Below are 6,812 nucleotides of genomic sequence, written 5' to 3'. Positions count from 1 at the left end.
CACTTGCTAGCTTGCAATTCCTCACACCCTCCAGATTCAAGCTCCAGCAGAGACAAATCCACAAGCAGGTGTCCAAGGCCCAGTAAACAATCTATTGACTCAATATCTAACCCTCTCTCTTCCTTATAGGATATAAGTTATTTTCACAGTAGTGTTTCCATCTGAAGACTATATATCTCAGCTTCCTTTAAGGGTATACATCATTTTTGGCCAATGTAACACAAGTAGATGTTGGCTATGAAAATCTTAGGGTTTTATTTTCTTCATTTAGAGGCTATCCCTTCTTCCTTGTTCTCTTCCTTCCCCTCACCTCATTGGCTGTTGTTGAGTACCATCGAGTACCACAGCCCGCCATCCAGTGGGTTTTCAGAGCCTGTGAATCACATCGGAGGAGGCTGCCCACAGAGCCACTGATGGATTTGAACAGCATGCCTTTGGATTGACAACACAGCTCCCTACCACTAGGCTACCACAGGCTCTTAAATGTTGGCAGACCCACAGCAAATATTTAGATAATGTTATTGTTCTTGCTTTGTGTTGTAGAGTCAGAATCAACTCATAGTTGACACTCCAGTGAGTTTTCAGAGGCTATAAATCACACAGGAGGAGCCTGTCTTGCTTTTTCTCACCGAGTAGCTGGTGAATTCGAACCTCCTACCTTTGGTTGAGCAGCCCAACTCCCTACTCCTAGACCACCAGAACTTCCTATGTAAAACCATGGTCACAGAGTCAATTATAACCAAGCGACTGTTACAGATCAAACTGTGTCCTCCAAAAATATGTGTTGTATATTCTAACCTCCATGCCTATGATTATAGTACTTTTTGAGAACAGGTTGTCTTTGCTATGTTAACGAGACAAGATTAGTGCAGGATATGGCTTAAATCAATCTCTCTTGAGACAGTAGGAGAGGCTAAAATCAGAAGTACTTGGAGTGTGTATAAATACAGCAGTCTAAAAGTGGAAGCTTAAATTCATTTTAACGTCTTGACAAGAGTCTGGAATCCATGTTGGATTTTTTTTTAAAGCTGCTCCCATTCCTAACAGCTGTTCCCCTAATCTGGATGCCTATATCCTAAGAACAACATTCCTTTTCTCTGAGGTTTGGCAAGTGTGATATATCGGAATCTATTGCCAAAAGGTCTTTTTCATTATACTCAGCATTTTCCCCTGTTGGGCATGGGGCCACTATGAGTTGGCACTGATTCAGTGACATCTAACAACAACATTCATTGCCCACCTAAACAGTTCATTCAATATGCATTGCCTATAAATCTTCCTCATCAATTTTCCAGTCTTGCTCTTTCCAAATCCAAGATCAACAGAGTACAGTTTTAGGTCAGGGGTTATTTTGTTTTTTAAAAGCCACCTAATTGATGCCTTTGAGCTGTGGTGCTGGAAAAGAGCATTGAATATACCATGGCAAGTCAGAAGAACAAACAGGTTAATCCTAGAGAGGATGAAACCAGGCTGCTCCTTGAAGGCAAGGATTCTGAGGCTTCGTTTGACATACTTTGGGCATGTTGCAAGTGGGGACCAGTCCTTGGAGAGGGACAGTACAAGAGAGGAAGACCTTCAATAACATTAATTTATTCAATGACTGGGGTAATTGGGGGTAGGTGTGTCAGAGACAATAAGGTTGGCACAGACTAGAGCAGGGTATAGGGCTGTTGCTATGAATTGCAAGTGACTCAACAGCACATAACAATAACTGAAAAAGACATGACTTTGTTTCAAAATACCGGCAAATAATCGTACCACAAATCCCTCAATACAATATCATCAGCTTAGAGCTTAGAGACAGAGTCAGCTGGCTTATAGCCTCCGTCTCCTGGAGACTTTCTCTTTGTTCAACACGAATGAAACTTGCTGGTTTGCTGGTCACCTCGTATATGGGGGGAAATATGTATTTTATTCACAGTCATTTAACTAGGGACCTTTGTCACCTAGTGGTAAGAGCCTGTGCTGCAATCCCAAATGCACGTGGTTAGAATCTTGCAGCTGCTCTGGGCAAGAAGGAGAGGCAATCTCCTCCCCAGCAACTAACAACCTCTGCAAACCTGCTGGAGGATCAGCTATGGGTTGGTTCCAACTCAACAGTACACAACAACAACAACAACTTTGAGATGAAGTTAGTTCTGATGATGATTTTGCACTGATAACCCACAGGCTATACAGCTCCACGGTAGAAAGGTGATCCGTTTTCCTCCCATTTTTATTTACAGCCTTGGGAACTCAACGTGCAGTCTCGATGAGTTGGAACTGACTCAATAATAGTCAAGGAGTGGGTGAGGCTTTGGGATGAATAACTCTGGTGGCTACGTGTTAAGACCCTGCACAGCCAACCCAACCAAAGGTATCCAGTTCAAATCCATCAACTTCTTATTAGGAGAAAGATAGTCAATCTCCCATGAGATTTACTGCCTCTGAAAACCTGCTGGAAGGTCAGCTATGATTCAATTCTAACTCTATAGGACATAACAACCATGGGTGTATGAAAGCCAGCCTTTAATTGCTTTTGGTGAAACATTGTTCTAGGTTGTATAGCCCTGGTGTGTCTACTTGTTGTGCAGAGATAACTTGTGGTTGCTGTGAAGCTGAACACTGTTAACACTGATGAGTCAAATGTGAGAATGGTCACCCATGGTGGACAGTGTTTGGTGGAGCTCCCCGATTAAAAGAAGCCTGGAAGCAGGGGTGGCATTCACTTCCCTAATAGCTTGTCTCTGGAAACCCTATGAACCTGGAGAAAGGACGAAAGTTATACAGGTGTCCAGGTCTTTGGTTCATAGAGTCGCCATGAGTCCTCTATGATTCGACGGCACTTAACAACAACAACAACAACAACAAATTCTTTAATTAGAAAATAGTACACAAGTAGGACTAAGATTTATGCAAAAATTATGTAAACCTTCTTATATGGGTTTATTGTTAGGGATCTGAAAATGGCAGGTTTCTGGTTTCCACAAAATATTATATCATTTAATTTCTGTGACACTTTCCCTACCACAGACCACTGATTTTCAGGCCTTGGCTTCTAGTCCGTCTGCCTGAGCAGTTCTGAAGTTTATCGTATTCAGTTTCTTAAGCTCACCTTCACAGAAGCAGATTGCCAGGCCTTTCTTCCGTGACAACACTGAGCAGGTTGGAGGCACTGAGCTTCAGACTTGTAGTCAAGCACAAACCATTGTACCACCCATCGATCCAGCTGGCATAAGCGATATTAGACATCGTTTCATCCGGAGAAATTTGAGTGTAAGATTTGTGATCTATTTTAGAATCATCAATGTAACGGTTGACTCGGGACAATCAATGGACGGGACAGGACAGAAGTGACAGGGATCAAAACACTAAGACTCAGGCTCGGACTATCATTCACACACTCATTTTTTGTTTTCAGTTTTTATTTTATATTGATTTGCTTATAAACTTTCTATACGTTGTGTTTCACACTATCCTTCATTGAACACCCTGCTTTTCAATCCCACGCAGAAATTGATCCCTTAAAGGTGAAGAAATCTGGTAGGCACAAAATAATGAAATTCACATTGCCAAAAAGCAGAAAAACTAATGCTACTTGGATGAGAAGAAACTCTGTGTAGTATTCATGCTAAAAAAATATTTCACTAAATCCAAGTATTCAATGGAAATGAAAAATCGAAATTCTAGGCTATACTGCAAAAAGACCTGGTCTGCACTATCGCAAATGGTCTATGTCCTGAAAGGAAAGAAAAATATTTTCTAGTGTAATTTTTTCAAAATTCCTCACTGTTGTGTCACAACTAACCCAGCGCACCCTTCAGTGGATTTCCCAGGCTGCAAATTACACAGGAGAAGATTGACCATTTTTTCTTCTGGGGAGCAGCTCACAGATCCCAACCACTTACCTTTGGGGTGGCGGCACGACTCATTACGACTAGGCCATCAGAACTCTCTAATTGGATCCTAGACTTAAAACGGACTCCAAAGATATTAAAGTGATTGAAGAAATCAGACTATTAGATGCTATATCAGTGTTACATTTAAGAAAGAAACAGGCAAAGTAAATGTGAGAAAAATGTTAGTAGATGGTAACCTAAGTGAAGACTATATGCTGGTGCTTTGTCATGTTATTTTTTCCAAGGTTGGAAGTGGAGAGGATCTGTGATTATACCTAAGACTCAGATAAGAATAAAGCACTAATAGTATTAAACACACACACACACACACACACACACACACACACACACCCCGCTTCTATCCACAGGATTGGCGGTAACTCTGCAGTCCTCAGGGGGCATTTCTCTGCTTCTGCCCACCTCTGAAAATGTGCGTGCTTCGGTTCGGCGCAAGCCTTTCAGTCCAGCACTGGCCTCTGCCTGACAACAGAGTGGTCCCTTTCAAGCTCTCAATGGGCTTGTCACTGTTTCTGCCCATCAGCCAATAAAGGGCTGCACAACTAGTGGCTCTTGGTGTGAGACTTGCTCTCAATCCCCACACTCCACCCAGCAGCGAAGCCGGGTGGGTGGAGACACGCAGTGTCCCCTGCCCACCACCACCTGCCTCTAACACCATCCACCAGAAATAATCCGACACGCACGTCATGGCAGTTGGCAAAGACCAAATGTTGAATGTGTGTCTCTAAAACCCAAAGAGGCGTATCATGACGTAATGTGGATGAAACAGTATTCTACAAATACTGAGACAATAAAGTTGGACAAAAAGGGAAGGGGAGGGAGGGAGGGAGGGAGGAAAGAGGAACGGGAAAGAGAAAGAGGGATGGAGGGAAGGAAGAATGGGAGAGGGAGAGAAAAAGGAAAGAGGATGGGGGGGGGATTTTAACTTCTCTATAACAAACCAAGCCGAAGGTGGTATAGCACTGGTCTGTGCGTTGCTGTACAGAGGTAACTCGTGGTTACGTTATGGTGAAGCCTGTGACAGTGATGTGCCAGTCATGGTAATGGGCACCCATGGTGGACAGTGTTGGCTGGAGCTTCCCGACTAAATCGAGCCTGGAAGCAGGAGCGGCATCCACTTCCAAAATGGCTTGCCTCCGGAAACTCTATGTACGAACAGTGCTCAGGCTGTTCGTTCATAGGGTCGCTATGAGTTGTCTATGCCTCGACGGCATTAAACAACAACAACAACAACATAACAAACAACAGCTAACACTGAGAAGAATGGGAATCCTAGAACACTTAACTGTGCTCATGTGAAACATATACCTAGACCAAGAAGCTGATGTCTGAATGGAGCAAGGGAACACTGTGTGATTTAAAGGCAGAATAAGTGTGCATCAGGGGTGTATCCTTTCACCATATCTATTCAATCTGTATGCTGAGCAAATCATTCAAGGAGCTGGACTCTGTGAAGAATAGAATGAGGCATCAGGGCTGGAGGAAGACTCATCAACAACCTGCATTATGCAGATGGCACAATATTGCTTAGTGGAAGTGCGGAGGACTTCAAACAAACCCTTGCTACAGAAGATCAAGGACTTCATCCTTCAATACAGATTACATCTCATTAAGAAAGCAAAGATATTCACCCCTGAGTCATAAGGCAAAATCTTGATGTTGTCTGTCAATGATCTCCTCTAACTTGGATCCACAATCAGCATTTTTGTTATCAGCAGTCAAGCGATCAGGAGATGTATTGCATTGGGAAAGTCTGCTGTCAGGGACCTCTCAGTAATGTTACTGAAGAGGAAGGACGTCAAATTGAAGACAAAGGTGTACTTGATTCGGGCCATGGTCTTTTCAATCATTTGACATGCAGATGAGACCTGAACAATGAATAAGGACGACAGAAGAAAAAATGATGCCTTCCAGCTGTGGTGTTGAATAAGAGTATTCCATATCCTGTAGAATACTGAAAGAACAGACAAACAGGTCTTGGGGAAAGGGCAGCCACAGTGCTCGCTGAAGGCAAAGATGGCAAAGCTTTCTCTCTTACACTCTGAGAATATTGCTAGGAGAGAACAGTCCTTGGAAAGAGACACCATTCTTGGAAAGCAAAAGAAAGGAAGACCCTGAACAAGGTGGACTGACACAGTGACTGCAGCAATGGGTTTACGTGTGTCATAGGGGATGATGATGGCACAGGAGAGGACAGGGTTCAGACTTTTTGTTCATAGGGTTGTTATGAGTCATACTCCACTCGAAGACACCTAGCAACAACAGTTGAGTGTGTGTTGTTGTTACATACTGTTGAGTCAGAACTAACTCTTAGCTGACCCTCCAGTGGGTTTTCAGAGGCAGAAAACTGCACAGGAGGAAACTTTGTGTCTTTCTATATTGGAGCGGCTGGTGGATTTGAGCCTCAAGGTTTTGGGTTGGCAGTGCAGCTCCTTCCCACTAAACCATCAGAGCTTCCTTTTTAATGTGTTGCTATGGTGACTGGTGAGTCAGAACTGACCCTCCAGTGGGTTTTCAGAGGCAGTAAATCACATGAGAGGAGAATGCCCATCTTTCTTCTGAGGAACAATTGGTGGATTCGAGCTGTATGCCTTCAGGATTGCAGTGCAGCTTCTTACCATATTTATTTGTATTATATGTTTATTGTTGTTATGCTATATATTTATTATATGTTTGTTGTTGTTATGTGCCATCAAGTCACTCAACTCATAGCGACCCTATGTATAAGAGCCCTAAATGCCGTTCTGTCCTGTGCCAACCTAGCCATCTCAAACACACTCATCCCCACCACTCCACTCACAGAATCAATCCATCTCATCGAAGGTATTCCTCTCCTGCACCGCCCCTCCACTCTGCCAAACATAATGTCCCTCTCCAAGGACCAATCCCTCCTTGAAACATGCCCAAAGTATGTCA

This window comes from Elephantulus edwardii, unplaced genomic scaffold (genome assembly GCF_000299155.1).
Source record: "Elephantulus edwardii isolate Elephantulus edwardi_28Jun2011 unplaced genomic scaffold, EleEdw1.0 scaffold00284, whole genome shotgun sequence".
Lineage (NCBI taxonomy): Eukaryota > Metazoa > Chordata > Mammalia > Macroscelidea > Macroscelididae > Elephantulus > Elephantulus edwardii.
The sequence above is the reverse complement of the archived record's forward strand: the minus strand, read 5'-3'. Positions refer to the sequence as shown.